At 37.0% G+C, this 21,205-nt stretch overlaps 1 long non-coding RNA gene across 1 annotated transcript in view; it reads right to left on the bottom strand.

The window, feature by feature from the left end:
* Window positions 1-12,839, bottom strand: part of LOC128248685 (uncharacterized) — a 44,683-nt gene extending 31,844 nt beyond the window's left edge. Inside the window, exons 1-2 of the long non-coding RNA XR_016243012.1 lie at window positions 12,705-12,839; window positions 12,274-12,315 (exon numbers count right to left, since the gene is read on the bottom strand). This is a non-coding gene — a long non-coding RNA (uncharacterized LOC128248685). The remainder of the gene's footprint in view (window positions 1-12,273; window positions 12,316-12,704) is intronic.
* Window positions 12,840-21,205: the final 8,366 nt, after the last annotated feature.

The raw sequence follows: 21,205 nt of genomic DNA, 5'->3' as shown, positions 1-21,205 counted from the left end.
TCATCATCATCATCATCACCACCACCACCGCCATTCAGTTTTTTTACACGAGGTTTATCTTCTAGAAGGAAGTTTTAACTTGATCTGGGGATCCTTCATCTTATTGGTTCACATGCTAAGTTAACCCTCAGCTTCGACCCTAACTGCTGTTGCTACTACTCCGGGTCAAAGTAACCTAGGAATAATAATGGTTAAGAAGGGTTCCACATTCCTCAAAGCCCTGAAACACCCAAACCAGACCCCATTATCGGATGCAGTTTAAAGAATATACCCATGGCAGAATTGTTAGCATGCCGGATAAAATGCTTAGCGCCATTTCGTTCGTCTTTATGTTCTGAAGTTCAAATTCCGCCGAGGTCGACTCTGCATTTCGCCCTTCGGAGTCGATATACTAAGTATCAGTCGAACAGTGGGGCCGATGTAATCGACTTACTCCCCACATCCGTGAAATTGCTGGCCTTGTGTCGAAATTTGAAACCAATATTACGTCATATAATTTCCATTCTGCTATGCATCATCACCATCATCATCATCAGCAGCAGGCGGCGAGCTGGCAGAAACGTTAACAGGCCGGATGGAATGCTTAGAGGTATTTCGTCTGTTTTACGCTCTGGGTTCAAATTTCGCCGAGATCGACTTTGCCTTTCATCCTTTCGGGGTCGATAAGTTAAGTACCAGTTGCGTACTGGGGTCGATCTAATCGACTGGCCCCTTCCTCCTAAATTTCAGACTTTGTGCCTATAGTAGAAAGGATTATCGTTATTAAGACGGCGAGCTGGTAGAATCGTTAGTGCGCCGGACGAAAAGCCGGACGAAATGCCGGACATCGGTACGTTCTGAGTTCAAGCTCCACCGAGATCGACTTTACCTTTCATCCTTTCGGGGTCGATAGAACAAGTACCACTGAAACACTGAGGTCGATGTAATGGACTCACCCCCCTCCCCTCAAATCGCTGCCCTTGTGGCAAAATTCGAAACCATTATTATTATTATTATTATTATTATTTTTATCTTTACATCCGAAAAGTAAAATATGCGAATGTAGTAATATTTAAGAAAATTGCACGATGTTGTTAATATTGCTGTTCTTGGTTGCTTAGAATTGCTTGTTGAAGATACTTGTGAAGACAGAACAAAGAACAAAGATGGTAAAAAACGGAGTAGGATGGAATGCGAAAGGAGAGATTGGAATGGAAGATTAAAGCGTACAGCATTCGGTGTTCAAAGATGGAGTAGGAAATTGAAACACACGTTTGATGTAAGACAGGAAAAGGATGGTGTGCAGCAGCATCTGTGGAACGATGTTGAAAATGGCTTCAAATTCTTTATTTCGAGCGTTAATTTCATGTTCAAAATCATGTCGGCATTGAGGTTTATTCTTGATCATCATAGTTTTAACGTCCACTTTTCGATGCTGGCATGGGTCGAACGAAGTTTCTTGGGATAGATTTGCCTTTCGTCTTTCAGAATCAATAAAATAGGTACCAGGAATCAATCTGGTTGAATATTTCTCTTCTACATTGCTCTACTAAATGCATGGCATCGTGTCAATGATATAAATCATTATTCCATGCTAGAGAATATGGTGTGCACCTGAAATGAAGGGGCTAAACTTGTGTTGACGAGTAGTTGAGTGATAGTAAGAATAGTAAAATAATCGTAAGCTGCTACTAAATCGAGTCTGTGATTAAAATTTCAATTCACACCCGAGGCGTCTGAATTCAATTATTTCCTTGTACTTTTCCAGTTCGTGTCAGTAATCCAAAGCAAGATGGTCTCAAACAGTTGATTTACTATCGGAAAAAATTTCGATTTACTATTAGCAAAATTCAATTGCCAATGAGAGTCACAAACATCAAAAGAAGCCTACAGAAAATCGAATACATGTCGTGAGTTTCGGCCCCCCGGTGAAGTGATTTTACAAGATTTAATCTGTAATGAAAGTCGTTTTGTTCAAGTTAGTGTTTATCTGACGTATGAAAAAAGACATATTCTACCTAAGTATGTGCGAGTGTATGTGTGAGTGAAGAGATGGAGAAGTGAATGCATGTGTGTGTACAAGTCTGACTGACGTTACGATAATTGCGTATGTAAGTCTCTCTCTCTCTCTCTCTCTCTGTCTTTTGGGAAAGATGATTCTTATCTGTGTCTCGGTTAAAATAGCAGATAATTATTAAGAAATTATCAACGAGAAAAATGCCCGTCGGTTGTGGCCGCTGACAGAACTGTTGTTCCGTACCACTCTCAACCTCCTCTTGAGAGCAGCATCCTGACCGCCAGACCTGAAATTTCGAGGGCAGAAGGGTAAATCGATTTCATTGACCCCAGTTCTCAATTGGTACTAATTTTATCAACCTCAAAAGATGAAAAGGAAATATAGACATCGGAGGAATTTGAACTCCAGAGCGTAATGGAGCGGAAGAAACAGCGCAAAGTAGTCTTTCCAATGCTCTAATACCTCTACAAGCTAGCTTGGCAAAGTGCTAAATATAATGGCAGTGTGTGTACAATATAATGACAGTGTGTTAAATATAATGACGATGTTTGTTAAATATAATGAGCAAATTTGACAGATATGCTTCATTGAAGAAAACGATAATTTCTTGTCAAGTAGTCGAATAAAACCAATCCAAAGTTCTTTTGTTAAACAGGAACTTATGTTGCCGCAACAATGCTTTTACATTTTCATCGCACATTACTTGTCGGTTTCTATGTCGGTCAATATTTCGTTCAAACTGATTTTAATTTGTAGTATCTCTCTCTTTACGATTTGTCTGCAGATATTTCCGAAATAGGTTTCACGTTGTAATTACTTATAAGATAAAAAAAAAAAGAAACAAAGTGTCTACTATAAAAAAAATCTAATAAAAGCACAATAACTTTGTCAAAAGATTCATGAACAGGATAATCCAACATCAGCAACGGGAAAACAAATTAAATTTAATTGCACTGCTATAAAAAACTTGAAAGTAGGGCATCTGTTGAATTATAGTTCTAGAAAATATATTTGTTACAGAAATCTATGCTGAAGAATTAACACAACTACTGAACCTCGATGTAGTCACTCCACTTGCTAGAAATAACTACCAAATTCTCCTTCAAACTGAGGTTTGTTACGTTACAAAAAGCAATGCTTTGAATAAGACATGCTGATCACAGCAAGAATGCTTTCGCCCTTCTTCTCGATCAAGGTCGACCTCGGTGTTAAACAGCAATCCACTGTCGCCATCACCACCAGAGCACCAGCAGCATGCAGAACAGCGTTAATCGGAGCCATAATACGACAAACAGGGGGAGTTATGGCAACGCAAACTTTATTCAATAAGAGGCATTTAAAAGAGGAAACCTTACGCTAAAGCAAACCGTATCAGAGGTGCATTGTGTACAATGCGCAAACACACACACACACACACACACACACACACACAGAGGAAGACAGAGAATGTGTGTGAGAGAGAGAGAAAGTAAGATAGGGGGAAAGAGGGGGAAGTGGAGCCGTATCTGAACAATATATAAACGTGACGAAATCGTAATTGAAAAGTATACAAATACAGTTGAATAATACTTGAACTGTACACACACACATATGCACACACACACATGCACGCACACGCACGCATGCACGAACACACACACACACACATACTGTCGTCATCGTCGTGGCACTCCGTCGGTTACGACGACGAGGGTTGATCCGATCAATGGAACAGCCTGCTCATGAAATTAACGTGTAAGTGGCTGAGCACTCCACAGACACGTGTAGTTCTCGGGAAGATTCAGCATGGCCCCTTCGAAATACAGGGGCAACAGAAACAGGAAGAAAGAGTGAGAGAAAGTTGTGGTGAAAGAATACAGCAGGGTTCGCCATCACACCCTGCCGGAGCCTCGTGGAGCTTTAGGTGTTTTCGCTCAATAAACACTCACAGCGCCCGGTCTGGGAATCGAAACCGTTATCCCACGACCGCGAGTCCGCTGCCGTAACTACTGGGCCATTGCACCCCCACACACACTCTGTAAACCATGTTTGAACACTATAAACTCTCATTACATGAAGCAATTCGCTTTGGAACCATGTAGCTCTTGGTTTGATCCTGCCACACAGTATTGGCCACTTATAAAAATATATACTATTCTTAAACAAGAATATTATTGACAGTGACTTCGAAATTTCAGCCAGCGAAATTTCAGTCGGATTGCGATGCTTTGAAATTAATCTTGGGATTTATTTAGTCACTGTTGATTTAAAGTCTTCCTTTGGTGTGTGGGTTCGAGTCGGGTGGTAATTAGATTTTAGGGCGGGTTGTTATGGAGAGGCATCTTTGAGAAATATTCTCACCTGCTTACAAAGTACTACACTCATTGATAAATTCTAAACAATAACATACCCCCAAAATTAATCAATAAATATTTCTCCAAAACACCCCTCCATAACAACCCACCTAAAACCTAATTACACACCCAACGATGATTTTAACTCAACAGAAACTATAAAAAACCAAGATTAACTTCAATACATCGTAGTCTGACGATGGCTTAACTCGCCAAAACTTCGAAGACTATCAATAAGTTCGTGTTTAAGAATAGTAAATTTGGACTCTGCCAAAGTAGAAAGAGATATGGCAACGAGAAATTATTATTTATCTCATTTTTACTCTTTCGATAACATACATGTTTGTGCATGTGCACGCACATATGTATGTATTTATGTATAACACACACGCATTTATGTGTCTACATGTACATATATGTAAGTGATGGCACTTACAAGGCAGCTTGTTTTTTCTAGAATTTCGGCAAGTCTCCGATAGTTTCTCTCTTAGACGTGTCACTTACAAGGCATTTGTTGAGCCGAGGTTATGATGTGGTTGAAGAATTTGGTCAAGATTTCGCGTAGTATTATTGGGCGCATGTTGGTGCTTGAATGGCTAAAGCTGAGTTTCTCTCATAGCCAGGGGCTTTAAACAGAACTCGGGCTTGTTGCTGAATCACTTATGGATTACACAGTGCTCCCCCCGTCGATAGCGGTGAACCAAGCATGTAGTATATAATCAGGTTGATTAGATTGACTGAGTTTAGCGCACCGCCTGTTGCTGCATACAGACTGTCGACTCTTCACTGGAAATATTGCACTTAATGTACTGAAACCACCACAGTTGGACAAAATAGATTCTTTTTCTCTCAAAAGAAGAGAAGCGCACAAAAAAATATATCGTTTTGTGTTTCTTTAGTAACTACACCTATTAATTTATAGCAATTCATAGCAATATCTATTAACTTATTGTCTTCATAACTTATATTTTCGGAAGATGACTAATAACGGTCGCCATGAATTCCGAACGCAATAAATCAATGACAGGAGCTGCTACCGTTAGTAAAACAAGTAGGATTTCTTATTAACTCTCTGTTATGATTAAGTGTCGTATGTAATACAATAAAATAACTCAGAACTGCTACAATGAAGGCAATAAAAAAAATCTCAAAAAACAAAAAAAAAAAAAACAAAACAAAACATATTCGGATCTTTAAACCTGCGTAATTACACTCGAGTTTATTTGTTATTGCTGTTGTTGTTATTGTTGTGACTTTCATATATGCACAATTTACCGCAACAATCAAATATACAATTATTAGATCATATAAAAGAAAATTATCTATAACCAATCACATTAAGTTATTTTTCTGGCTAATATAATCAAATGGTTCGGAAAATTAACTTATGAATTAAATTAAGAAATAATGGTTTTTCTCTCAAGCAACTTTTTTCGCCGATTATTACAAAATTTGTCATCGAAATATACGGTTTCACACAAGATACTTTTTAGCAAGAATGTTTATAACTGTTAATCCTGATTCCCAAGGTCAAATTTCATTAAATTATCCTAATCACCTAATCATCAGTAGCTAAAGGACGAATTAATTAAGAGTTAAATTAATAAAACGAAGCCTGATGGTTCGTATTTTGCTATTGACTCTGCTCCGTGTTTATGGCAAATGCATTTTAACTTAACACTCGCAGAATCAAACTCTTTTGCAGTAAATAGATGTTATGAGTAAGTACAATTCATTGTTTTATATAAACAGTTGTACCACAGTATAATCCTCGTGGCGAGGAGAAGTGCTTCTAAGTCCTTAATGATGGGGTTTTGTTTGAGTAATTCTGCGACAACCATTACGTCTCGAGGATGGGTGGGGGACCAGAGAATGAACGGACAGAGACTTTGTAAAACCAGGTTCCTGTATCATAAATAACATTCAGTTTTTAAATTTTTTTTGTTTTTGCAAACACTGTACACTTATAGACGAGCACTGGACCAATCGATTCCACGATCGAGTTTAAATTTCTAGGATTAACAATAAAATAAGTGTTACGGCAGTTGCTTCTGACAAGACTTTGGAAGAGGTGCCTGAGAACTCTATCCTCACCGGATTTGTGGGTGGAAAAGATGGATGGATTACACCAAAACATACCCGATACAGATTTAAGCTTAATACTATCCTATTTCGCATTCTTTTTTTAATCTCAGACCTTATGCAAGAAAAAATCTTGGTTAAAAAAAAAGAAACAGCAAAGCATTATGGGTACGCCGAAAGTTTGTGAAAATTCGCAATCAGAAGCAAATTTTCATTTCAGCTTCAAAATAGTTTAATTTCATTTACATCATGAATACTTGAGGAAAATGTATGACGCCTAGAAATCTCACCCGCTTCGAAAGTGACACTTTTTGTGTGCAGTCGAAGGACCGCAGTATTTTTGAATATAATTGTGTCGGAGAGAAAAAGGTAAGCTCTTGCCAAGTGGAACTACGAATCGAGTTTTGACTGTCGGCTTTAGTTATTTTTCTTAGGCATATCATCATCATCATCATTAGCAACTACAATAATCCCTGGACTTTAATGTCTAGATTTTTAGGACTAACAGGGCCGGTTACTTTGTCTCCAAGGCGTCCAAAGTGACCGAGACCACAACTTCGCTTCCTTCGCTTCCAACCCGGTGCAGGGTTACTCATTTGCAGACGAGTAGACTGAAATAACATGAAATGAAGGGTTTTGCTCAAGAATACAACGCATCGCCCGGTCCAAGAGTGGAAACCACGAATTTACGATCGTGAGTGCAACACTAACCACTGGGCCACGCTCATTTCATGTCATGAACGCCATTGAGAAAGGAAAGGACAACCCACAATTGAATTCTTCTGAAAGAATAATCATTTCTACTGGAAGCATAAGGCCTCAAGTTTGGGGGAAGGGATTAAATCGATTAGATCGACCCCAGTGTGTAACTGGTATTTAATTTATCGACCCCAAAAGGATGAAAGGCAACGTCGACCTCGGCGGAATTTGAACTCAGAACGTAAAGACAGACGAAATCCCGATAAGCATTTCGCCCGGCGCGCTAACGTTTCTGCCAGCTCGCCGCCTTATCTTCTTCTGTAAGAACAACAACAACAATAAATAAATCATCATAATCAATTAAGATGAGGAAAAGATGGCGGTGGGGACAGCAGCGCGGTGACCAATACACAAGGCCGAACTTTCAAAGGAAGATGTGCATTTGGTTGAATCGATATCAATATAAAACTACTCCTTTCCTGAGTCAACAAGGCAGCCCTCAGTATAGTCGATCTGTCTGCTAGAAATGGCAGCCAAAAATCTTCATTAAATTATACCTTTCACCTTTTACTGGTTTCAGTCATTTGACAGTGACCATGCTGGGGCACCGCCATCGAAAATTTTAATCGAATGAATCGACCCTGGGTTTATTATTTTTTGAAGCCTGGTACATGCTGAGCCGTAAAGTTACGGAGACGTAAAACAAACCAACACCGGTCGTCAAGCGGTGGTGAGAGACCAGCATACATAGGCTTCTTTCAGTTTCCGTCTACCAAATCTAATCACAAGGTTTTGCTCGGCACGAAGCTATGGTAGAAGACACTTTCCCAAGGTGCCACGCAGTGGGATTGAACCTGGAGCCATGAGGTTGGGAAGCAAGCTTCTTGCCACGCCTGCGCCAATATACCGCATCGTCTTAAATAAAGATGGATATATTAGAAAATATAGTTCCAGTTATACAATATGATGGGTTGTCTTTAGTCGTAAGTCTTCTTGGTCAGGATAAGCTCGCGGGCCACAACACAACATAAACTGCAAATCCTTTCTCAATCACAGAGATTCATCGGGTCAGTGCTCCATTCTGATTTCCCTGGCGTTAATGATATCGAAAGAATCTAATCCAACGTGGCTGTCTTTGCTCGCAATGTTACCGCCGCCACCACTACCAACAACAACAACATCAACCATGAAGTGGTTTTATAAGACAGCACTGCGTAATAATTTCTTCATATTCTTCAAAAATATTCTTAATCACAACTCGAATTACAATTGGAGCAGTCTTTAAGTTTTATCTAAGATTCTTCAGGTTCTGCGAGATACTTTAACGTGTTTTGCGAAAAAAAAGCTTAGTTTTCAATTTAGTTTAGAGAAAGAAGAATTCTGGAGTTAAATTCAAGACATGATCTTTGTCTTATCCATTTTTACGGAAGCATTATATACGTGTGGAACTTGTGAATACATCTCGTCTCAGAATCTAACTCTGAGAAGAAACACACACACACACACATACACACCATACGTAAACATACACACACAACATACACACCGGTGACCGCAGCACGACGACATCATCATCATCATCATCATCATCAGCGATGCAAATCTCACAAAAGATGTCCATAAGAAAGAGAGAAACGAACCAGCAAGAATAATATGAACAAACAGCCACATCGGCAACAACAACAACAACAACAGTAACTGCAACAGCAGCAGCAACCATAGAAATAGCGGTAAGAGTGACAGCAGCAACAATGAAGACAAGAAATATGAATACTACTACTACTACTACTACTACAATAACAAATTGATTTACAAAAGAAATAAGGAAAAATAAAACCAATATGGCAGCGAACAGGTTATAGGCCACGAAGTATGAGAGTCAGAGTGGAGGACAAAATACCGCTCTGCAGTTGTTCTATCTGCGCTCCAAGTTCGAATCTTGCTGGAGTCAACTTTGATCTTTTTGAGGTCGACAAATGAAATACAGCTAAACCGGGTTAACGGATTGGCGAAACTGTTAGAGCATTGAGCAAATGTTGTAGAAACTGTTTCGGATTTTTGCTTTCTGAGTTGTTGGCGGTTAGGGGAGGTAGACGTAATCTGTCACCTGGTTTAACACTCCTACCTGGTCCTTCGTTGATTTTAGGGGTTACACAATGGTTACCTTTGAGACTTCTTCCTATCAGGGCCTCCCATCGTAGGCTCTGAAAATTTGAGGGTCATGGAGATTTTCCTTCCTTTCTTGGTACAAGGAAGGATAACCCTGGATATTGTAACCCTAGATACATTATGCCAGAAACAAAAAGTTCTTTTTTGACTGGAACATTTTTGATTAAGGAATTAAGTCGATCAGGGCGAGACGATGAAAACGACAACATAACAATGAAATCCACAATTTCATATTATAAAAATATTGCTTTTTCTACTCTAGGCACAAGGCCCGAAAATTTTGGGGAGGGGGCCAGTGGATTAGATCGACCCCAGCGTGCAACAGGTATTTAATTTATCGACCCAAAATGGATGAAAGGTAAAGTCGACCTCGGCGGAATTTGAACTCAGAACGTAAAAATAGACGAAATACCGCTAAGCACTTCGCCTGGAGCGCTAACGTTTCTTGTTTCTTTATTGCCCACAAGGGGCTAAACATAGAGGGGACAAACAAGGACAGACAAAGGGATTAAGTCGATTACATCGACTCCAGTGCGTAACTGGTACTTAATTTATCGACCCCGAAAGGATGAAAGGCAAAGTCGACCTCGGCGGAATTTGAACTCAGAACATAAAGACAGACGAAATACCGCTAAGCATTTCGGTCGGCGTGCTAACGTCCCTGCCAGCTCGCCCCCTTATCATAAGAATATATTAATAGCAAAATCTTAGAAATGGCAAAATCTAAAAAAAAATGTATTGAATAATATTTGTACAACTAAAAACGTTTATATAAACAAAGGCATGCCGGCCGCAAGGATTCTGTCGTTTTTCAATTTATAGTGCACCCTGTATATTAATTAGAACTAATAATTAATAGAGATTATGTAGAACTTGTTACTACATTATCTAGATCTGTTCTTACTTTAGTACTGTAGGGTTGGTGTCGGGGAATTGTGATTGCTAACTGTAGCAGAATGTGAGCGAACTCGTAGTGGTATCATTACTAAAGATGGTCGCTTAAAAATAAATCTGTAATCTGAATTAAAAAAAAAACTACTCAGTCAAGAATGGTAATGGATCTTAATATGGTATATCGGAATTTATCATTTTAAAGCGTAATAGAAATGGAATGTCTTACCTTTAAGTTCTTACTGACCAACCATAATGAAATATATAATGCGAATTGATTACAACCGGAAATCAAAACTCTTTCAGTCGTGTAGTATCTTCTAGAAATATATTCTTTGATGATTAATTGCGAATCCGTTTTACTTCTCCGTGGAGAAGATTAGAACGAATATCTGCTTAAGTATATCCATGATGCAGATAGACAACTTTTGCAGTAATGGTAGATACTGTAGTAGATCTAGCAAGCCTCATTTTTGACATTATTTTCTGGTTTTGGAAAGACTTAATGGCGAGCATTCGGGTCGTGATTTCAGTTCCCAGGATGAAACAGTTTGTCAACGCACTACTTCCGGTTACATATTCAGTGGTTGTGTTATTGATTGCAAGAAGTTAATGGTCGGTGTGGTTCTCCAGCGCAGGTTTGCTTGCTTTGCAGACCCGAAACCAAGTGTAAGGCTTCAAGCGTGTTTCTTTCAGTTTCCGTCTACCAAATCCACTTACAAAATGCCACGCAATGGGACTGAACCCCCAACCATGTGGTTGGGAAGCAGATTTCTTACCATTCAGCCACGCCTTACTTAATTACTCTAACAATCTTAGTAGCAATTATTAGCTGTGATAGATTAATATATATTTTTTTTCTCTGCAAGATTTGTGCAGATCCAGATAAATCTTTCATTAAAGACTAATTAAATCTGTTATTGGCAAAGATATTTTCTTGCTGGCCTTTTTTTTCGAATTCCATCTCAATTTCTCTCATTGTTTGCTTTTTACTTTAATTTTCTTTTCATATTTTTATCTGGTTTTTGATTAAAAAGAAAAAAAACCCCAAAAACTGGCGACTGAGATGCAGATTTCATCATTTTCCAACATCGATTCTATTTGAACACCGTTAAACTAGTAAACTGCTATATTGATTTAATGGCTTCCTTTCTGCTCGTTGAAACACTCTGTGAATAGCGATGGCGAATCTTTTATCGTTGACTTGTTTCAGTTCTTTTGGCCTGCGGTCACGCTGGGGCACCGCCTTGAAAGGTTAAGTAGAACAAATCGATCCCAATCTTTATTTTTAATCCTGGTTCTTACTCTATCGGTCTCTTTTTACCGACCGCTATGTAACGAGATATAAACAAACCAACACCGATTGTCAAGTGGTAATGACACACACGCACACACACAACGAGCTTCTTTCAGTTTCTGTGGACCAAATCCACTCACAGGTTTTGGTCGTCCCGCTGCTATGGTGGATAACGCCAAAGATGCCACACGGTGGGACTGAACCTAAGACCATATGGTTGGGAAGCAAGCTTCTTAACCACACAGCCACGCATGCACTACGTCAGCGAATGGGATAGTCATGATTGGAACGCCTTTGATTTGGGGGTTAATGAATAATTATTCTTTCAACCAGAAATCAATTTGTAGTCGCTTTTCCATTCAGTGGTGTGCGGTGACTTCTGAGGCTGGTTATGCAATAAATACTTATCCAGCCCCAACCTTTTTTTTTTTTTTTTTAACGGAAACCCACATTTTCGACTATGAAGATTCCGATTCTGAAAAGAAATTGGCGAAAATCGCAACTTCAAAATTTCAATTCCCCCTCCCCCATCACACCTTATTTCTCCATTTTTTCATTTTCCAAAAATTTTTTTGGGGTTGGGGGCAATACGTAGAAAAATACGGAGATAATGATTCTGAAAAAAAAAAAAAAAATACAAATTGTTTGTAAAATTTCAGTTTTTCAAAAAACTCCCCTCTCGATTCTACGGCCTTCAAGTAAGCTATCCACATGCTAGAAATAACAGCCAAATCTCACAGGAATTTGTTGGGCGAAAAAAAAACTGTGATGAAATAATGAAAGAAATGTGTAATAAATATACTCACCTTTCTGCAAAGATTTCTTTCAGAGAAATTTCCCGAGGAATTCTGTGACAAAGTTGTAAAAAAAAAAAAAAAAGTGTCTGTTGGAGATGTACATTTTTCTGCATTTATATTTTTTGTAACTTTTAAGTTTCAATTTGTAGAAAAAAACACTTTGAGTTGTAAAAAAAACAAAAAAAACAATGAACACCTTAATTTCACTTCAAAATATCTTCCATAACACACATTTCAGTCATTTGGACAAATATTTCGAAAATACTAGAGATCGTATGAAAGTAATAGTGCACGTGAAATAGTAAATGGCAAATTAACGAAAGATTAATTAGCTATTTCTGAAATTAGAAATATAATATAGATTATATTTCTGATATCAGAATTTTTGAAAATTTGTTCATACAAAATGATGGTTAATGATAATAAATTTCAAAACTTACGACAGCGTAATAGATATTCCAGACATTTGAGCTGATTAACTAGGAATTATGGGATTGCTGATATGTTTTATTCAGATAAGGCGGCGGCGAGCTGGCAGACACGTCAGCCTGCCAGGCGAACAGCTTAGCAGTCTCTGTGAAGTTATTGCGCGAGTCTATGCTGAGGTGTTTATCGAATTGTTGCCATTTTTATTGATTTGAATTGGTTTTTGAATTGTTGCTAAAGCAAAATATTTCTTCTTGAGCAAAATATTTCATCTCGTGTCCTTCTGTGATAACTTCAAAACCTGACATGTGGTACATCGTGCAAATATGCTCCTGTTAGGAACGTCAATTTGATGGAGACTGGGAGCTAATGCACAATACAAACATTTGATCACTATAAACGAATCAATTGTGTTGATTGTTCAGCATGAAATTGCAGAAAGTGTCTTTGACAATACAGAAGTGTCTTTGACAATACAAAAGTGTCTTTGACAATACAGAAGTGTCTTTGACAATACAAAAGTGTCTTTGACAATACAAAAGTGTCTTTGACAATACAGAAGTGTCTTTGACAATACAAAAGTGTCTTTGACAATACAAAAGTGTCTTTGACAATACAAAAGTGTCTTTGACAATACAGAAGTGTCTTTGACAATACAAAAGTGTCTTTGACAATACAGAAGTGTCTTTGACAATACAGAAGTGTCTTTGACAATACAAAAGTGTCTTTGACAATACAGAAGTGTCTTTGACAATACAAAAGTGTCTTTGACAATACAAAAGTGTCTTTGACAATACAGAAGTGTCTTTGACAATACAGAAGTGTCTTTGACAATACAAAAGTGTCTTTGGCAATACAGAAGTGTCTTTGACAATACAGAAGTGTCTTTGACAATACAAAAGTGTCTTTGACAATACAAAAGTGTCTTTGACAATACAGAAGTGTCTTTGACAATACAGAAGTGTCTTTGACAATACAAAAGTGTCTTTGACAATACAAAAGTGTCTTTGACAATACAGAAGTGTCTTTGACAATACAGAAGTGTCTTTGACAATACAAAAGTGTCTTTGACAATACAAAAGTGTCTTTGACAATACAGAAGTGTCTTTGACAATACAGAAGTGTCTTTGACAATACAAAACTGTCTTTGACAATACAAAAGTGTCTTTGACAATACAAAAGTGTCTTTGACAATACAGAAGTGTCTTTGACAATACAGAAGTGTCTTTGACAATACAGAAGTGTCTTTGACAATACAAAAGTGTCTTTGACAATACAAAAGTGTCTTTGACAATACAAAAGTGTCTTTGACAATACAGAAGTGTCTTTGACAATACAGAAGTGTCTTTGACAATACAAAAGTGTCTTTGACAATACAAAAGTGTCTTTGACAATGCAGAAGTGTCTTTGACAATACAAAAGTGTCTTTGACAATACAGAAGTGTCTTTGACAATACAAAAGTGTCTTTGACAATACAAAAGTGTCTTTGACAATACAGAAGTGTCTTTGACGATACAGAAGTGTCTTTGACGATACAAAAGTGTCTTTGACAATACAAAAGTGTCTTTGACAATACAGAAGTGTCTTTGACAATACAAAAGTGTCTTTGACAATACAAAAGTGTCTTTGACAATACAGAAGTGTCTTTGACAATACAAAAGTGTCTTTGACAATACAAAAGTGTCTTTGACAATACAAAAGTGTCTTTGACAATACAAAAGTGTCTTTGACAATACAGAAGTGTCTTTGACAATACAGAAGTGTCTTTGACAATACAAAAGTGTCTTTGACAATACAAAAGTGTCTTTGACAATGCAGAAGTGTCTTTGACAATACAAAAGTGTCTTTGACAATACAGAAGTGTCTTTGACAATACAAAAGTGTCTTTGACAATACAAAAGTGTCTTTGACAATACAGAAGTGTCTTTGACGATACAGAAGTGTCTTTGACGATACAAAAGTGTCTTTGACAATACAAAAGTGTCTTTGACAATACAGAAGTGTCTTTGACAATACAAAAGTGTCTTTGACAATACAAAAGTGTCTTTGACAATACAGAAGTGTCTTTGACAATACAAAAGTGTCTTTGACAATACAAAAGTGTCTTTGACAATACAAAAGTGTCTTTGACAATACAAAAGTGTCTTTGACAATACAGAAGTGTCTTTGACAATACAGAAGTGTCTTTGACAATACAAAACTGTCTTTGACAATACAAAAGTGTCTTTGACAATACAAAAGTGTCTTTGACAATACAGAAGTGTCTTTGACAATACAGAAGTGTCTTTGACAATACAGAAGTGTCTTTGACAATACAAAAGTGTCTTTGACAATACAAAAGTGTCTTTGACAATACAAAAGTGTCTTTGACAATACAGAAGTGTCTTTGACAATACAGAAGTGTCTTTGACAATACAAAAGTGTCTTTGACAATACAAAAGTGTCTTTGACAATGCAGAAGTGTCTTTGACAATACAAAAGTGTCTTTGACAATACAGAAGTGTCTTTGACAATACAAAAGTGTCTTTGACAATACAAAAGTGTCTTTGACAATACAGAAGTGTCTTTGACGATACAGAAGTGTCTTTGACGATACAAAAGTGTCTTTGACAATACAAAAGTGTCTTTGACAATACAGAAGTGTCTTTGACAATACAAAAGTGTCTTTGACAATACAAAAGTGTCTTTGACAATACAAAAGTGTCTTTGACAATACAGAAGTGTCTTTGACAATACAGAAGTGTCTTTGACAATACAAAACTGTCTTTGACAATACAAAAGTGTCTTTGACAATACAAAAGTGTCTTTGACAATACAGAAGTGTCTTTGACAATACAGAAGTGTCTTTGACAATACAGAAGTGTCTTTGACAATACAAAAGTGTCTTTGACAATACAAAAGTGTCTTTGACAATACAAAAGTGTCTTTGACAATACAGAAGTGTCTTTGACAATACAAAAGTGTCTTTGACAATACAAAAGTGTCTTTGACAATACAAAAGTGTCTTTGACAATGCAGAAGTGTCTTTGACAATACAAAAGTGTCTTTGACAATACAGAAGTGTCTTTGACAATACAAAAGTGTCTTTGACAATACAAAAGTGTCTTTGACAATACAAAAGTGTCTTTGACAATACAGAAGTGTCTTTGACAATACAGAAGTGTCTTTGACAATACAAAAGTGTCTTTGACAATACAAAAGTGTCTTTGACAATGCAGAAGTGTCTTTGACAATACAAAAGTGTCTTTGACAATACAGAAGTGTCTTTGACAATACAAAAGTGTCTTTGACAATACAAAAGTGTCTTTGACAATACAGAAGTGTCTTTGACGATACAGAAGTGTCTTTGACGATACAAAAGTGTCTTTGACAATACAAAAGTGTCTTTGACAATACAGAAGTGTCTTTGACAATACAAAAGTGTCTTTGACAATACAAAAGTGTCTTTGACAATACAGAAGTGTCTTTGACAATACAAAAGTGTCTTTGACAATACAAAAGTGTCTTTGACAATACAAAAGTGTCTTTGACAATACAGAAGTGTCTTTGACAATACAGAAGTGTCTTTGACAATACAAAAGTGTCTTTGACAATACAAAAGTGTCTTTGACAATGCAGAAGTGTCTTTGACAATACAAAAGTGTCTTTGACAATACAGAAGTGTCTTTGACAATACAAAAGTGTCTTTGACAATACAAAAGTGTCTTTGACAATACAGAAGTGTCTTTGACGATACAGAAGTGTCTTTGACGATACAAAAGTGTCTTTGACAATACAAAAGTGTCTTTGACAATACAGAAGTGTCTTTGACAATACAAAAGTGTCTTTGACAATACAAAAGTGTCTTTGACAATACAGAAGTGTCTTTGACAATACAAAAGTGTCTTTGACAATACAAAAGTGTCTTTGACAATACAAAAGTGTCTTTGACAATACAAAAGTGTCTTTGACAATACAGAAGTGTCTTTGACAATACAGAAGTGTCTTTGACAATACAAAACTGTCTTTGACAATACAAAAGTGTCTTTGACAATACAAAAGTGTCTTTGACAATACAGAAGTGTCTTTGACAATACAGAAGTGTCTTTGACAATACAGAAGTGTCTTTGACAATACAAAAGTGTCTTTGACAATACAAAAGTGTCTTTGACAATACAAAAGTGTCTTTGACAATACAGAAGTGTCTTTGACAATACAGAAGTGTCTTTGACAATACAAAAGTGTCTTTGACAATACAAAAGTGTCTTTGACAATGCAGAAGTGTCTTTGACAATACAAAAGTGTCTTTGACAATACAGAAGTGTCTTTGACAATACAAAAGTGTCTTTGACAATACAAAAGTGTCTTTGACAATACAGAAGTGTCTTTGACGATACAGAAGTGTCTTTGACGATACAAAAGTGTCTTTGACAATACAAAAGTGTCTTTGACAATACAGAAGTGTCTTTGACAATACAAAAGTGTCTTTGACAATACAAAAGTGTCTTTGACAATACAAAAGTGTCTTTGACAATACAGAAGTGTCTTTGACAATACAGAAGTGTCTTTGACAATACAAAACTGTCTTTGACAATACAAAAGTGTCTTTGACAATACAAAAGTGTCTTTGACAATACAGAAGTGTCTTTGACAATACAGAAGTGTCTTTGACAATACAGAAGTGTCTTTGACAATACAAAAGTGTCTTTGACAATACAAAAGTGTCTTTGACAATACAAAAGTGTCTTTGACAATACAGAAGTGTCTTTGACAATACAAAAGTGTCTTTGACAATACAAAAGTGTCTTTGACAATACAAAAGTGTCTTTGACAATGCAGAAGTGTCTTTGACAATACAAAAGTGTCTTTGACAATACAGAAGTGTCTTTGACAATACAAAAGTGTCTTTGACAATACAAAAGTGTCTTTGACAATACAGAAGTGTCTTTGACGATACAGAAGTGTCTTTGACGATACAAAAGTGTCTTTGACAATACAAACGTGTCTTTGACAATACAGAAGTGTCTTTGACAATACAAAAGTGTCTTTGACAATACAAAAGTGTCTTTGACAATACAGAAGTGTCTTTGACAATACAAAAGTGTCTTTGACAATACAAAAGTGTCTTTGACAATACAAAAGTGTCTTTGACAATACAAAAGTGTCTTTGACAATACAGAAGTGTCTTTGACAATACAGAAGTGTCTTTGACAATACAAAAGTGTCTTTGACAATACAAAAGTGTCTTTGACAATACAAAAGTGTCTTTGACAATACAGAAGTGTCTTTGACAATACAGAAGTGTCTTTGACAATACAAAAGTGTCTTTGACAATACAAAAGTGTCTTTGACAATACAAAAGTGTCTTTGACAATACAGAAGTGTCTTTGACAATACAGAAGTGTCTTTGACAATACAAAAGTGTCTTTGACAATACAGGCAACTACGGAGGATTTGAACTGTGTGGTGGATGAGATTGTGCTGCCAGAAGATGTAAGATTGAGAGCCAGTGTAGAGGGGAGGCCGCCGATATGTTTCACATGTGGAGAGAGGGGCCACATGAAGGCGTGGTGCGCCCAAAGAGAACAACAAGCAGAACAGGTGGAGAGACAGGAGAGTGTGGACCAGATCATGGTAACAGAAAAAGAAACAGAGAATGGATTTACTATGGTTAAAAAGAAAAGAAGGAGGAGCGGAGGAGTGAGTTCTCCGCCAGAGAAGCAGAAAAAGAAGAGAGAGAAGAGGTGAGAAAAGAAACTGTGATGGAGGTTAGTAAGAAGGAAGAAAAAAGGGAAAGTAAAAAGAAAGTGAAGTTGCCAGTAAAGATACCGGTTGTTCCAGTGGAGAAAGATTCGGAAATACAACTGCAGGAAGGAGAGATTATTTAGGATAGAGGAAGGAAAAAGAGGACAAAAAGTACAAGATAAAGGAAAGAAGATACGAGGAGGAGATAAATTAAGTACCAGTTGAGTACTGGATCGATCTAATCGAGTGGTTCCACCCCCACCCCCCCACCCCCCAAAAAATTTCGGGCCTTGTGCCTAGAGCAGAAAAGAAGATATATCAGTTGAATAAAGTTAAAACCTGGCCTGGTTTTCACGGTTTTTGTTATGGTATTTTAACATTAAAAAAATATATATATTTTGTAATTTTCACAAAGTTAAATTAGTTCTTGAGTCGAGAACTCAACTGTCAGTGAAACACATTTGAAATCTGATGATTACACTATGTGTGAAAGCGCTGATTTAACTTTGAGTATTACAAAATGGTTTTAATGTTAAATTATTATGATAAAAAGATGTGAAGACAAGGCAATGTTTTAACTTTAGTAAACTGATATATTATTCTACACACGTTCACACAAATTCGAAACAAACTATAAGCACACACACACACACACACACACACACACATATATATGCATGTATGTGTGTACGTGACTTTATGTCTGTGTTTGTCACCCGTCCCGCTGCCTGTCAATCAGTGCTGGTGTGTTTACATCAGCGTAAATTAGCGGCTCGGTCAAATAACCGATAAAATAAATACCAGACTTAAAACACACACACATGCACGTATATACAACGGGCTTCTTTCAATTTCCGTTTACCAAATCCACTCACAAGGGTTTGGTCGGCCCAAGGCTATAGTAGAAGACATTAGCTCACGGTGTCACGCAGTGGGACTGAGCCCGGAACCATGCGGTTGGAAAGCCTGTGCCTATAATTGCCAACCAATTAATCGGTAATTTATCTCTTTTAAAAATGACTGTGATACATTAATTGTTTTAGAAATTTAAAAATAATTGGAACAAATGTTTCTGATAGAAACAAGAAATGAGTAAATACCCGTGAGAATGTTTTATCAACATGTAAAAAATAAACGGTGATATATTTTTTGCACTCAATGCTAAAATAGTTTGGTTTGTGAACGAACATACACACGCTCACACATTTATATTACTGGCGACTTTTATTTGGCTTACGATGAAAAATATTCTACGTACATATTTTGATTAAAAACAGCCGATTGATGTCAATTGAAATTACATCTTTCATCACTGAATTGAAGTGTAATGGAATCCAATTGTTGATTGAAACAACAAATACACAAAAATCAAATTAACAATAATGGAAGCCATCGCCAATGCATTAATCAAAATTAACAAAATAACAGGAAATATTTTTGTAAAATGTACTTTAAAAATGACGAAGTCACTTCGTGCGCTCGATCAGTTTTCGTATTTTTTGTATTTACTGTAGATGTATCAATAGAAAGGATCGAAAGAATCAGAGGTTATATTTGAACACGTACAGGTATTTTCACGTGTTTATTTGTGATTTTTCTGAGTTATTTTAACTGCTCCTTGTTTACCATGAAGATTAATGTCACAGCTCTATTTGTTAACCCACCGTTTACTATTTATTGAACACTTTGTGGTAATTTCTCAAATTGTGTAGGTCAGAATGAATTGCGTTCGACTCGTGATTGATTCTTTGGAGAAATAAAAATCACAGATGATTTGCCCCATGCAGGACCTACTCAGAGGTTTTGCAAGCCCTCCTTCTAAATCCATGGCAATGATGGAAGCACTTCAATGTCATCAGCAGGTATCTCAAGCTTTAAGAAAGTCTTGCACAATTTTATTGTTCTACTCACAGATTGTATCTATAAAGTACGTATAAGCCGGATTCTTTCTTTTTCTGAAAACCCTGGCTTCTCCAGATTGTGGCTTAAATATTTCTGAACGTCACTGAGCACACTAGCGATCAGGGAATTGCGGGTCTCGAAGCAGTTGTCCATAGATATTATCCTTTATACCGGTTTTTGAAAAGAAGTTGTTCACACTTCTGTACATGTATGTATGTACCTTTTTATTTCTCTGTCTATATACGAACACAAGCGCGTCCGCGCCCCAATATATCACACTCTACCATTTTATAAAGAATATATTGGATAATATAACCCGAGCCACATTATTCCTGAATATGAAGCGGAAAGTGAAGGCACGTGGCCTAGTGGTTAGTGTGTTATATCATGATCGCAAGATTGTGGTTTCGATTCTCAGACAGGTGGTGAGTCGTGTTCTTGAGTAAAACACTTCTTTTCACGTGGCTCCAGTTCACTTGGCTGTAAATAGGCAACCCCTGTGACCAGACTAGCGTTCCGTTCAAAGGGAATGTGGGAATGTCAGCCTGGTTAGCGGGATGGCATCGTTCGAAAAGCTACAACAGTGCGAGGAAGCACACTGTGACCAGTGATGCACAACAACATTTGATAGTCTGGTCGATACAGTGATACAGTAATAAGACACAATAGTCATGCATGGAAATTCTTCAATCACACGCCCGAGCGATCAGAGCTGACCTGAAAATATATATTAAAAAAAACCGTCTTTTTTAAAAATATATTTGCTGTCGATAGTGAACAACCGAACCGTGGCATTTCTTTAATACATAAGCGAAAAGCAAACCTACAATAGATAACTCAATAGAAATGGAGTAAAGTGTAAAGAAACTTTCCAACGAAATCAATTAT

The sequence above is a fragment of the Octopus bimaculoides genome, chromosome 9 (genome assembly GCF_046866305.1).
Source record: "Octopus bimaculoides isolate indiv1 chromosome 9, ASM4686630v1, whole genome shotgun sequence".
Lineage (NCBI taxonomy): Eukaryota > Metazoa > Mollusca > Cephalopoda > Octopoda > Octopodidae > Octopus > Octopus bimaculoides.
The sequence above is the reverse complement of the archived record's forward strand: the minus strand, read 5'-3'. Positions and strand labels throughout refer to the sequence as shown.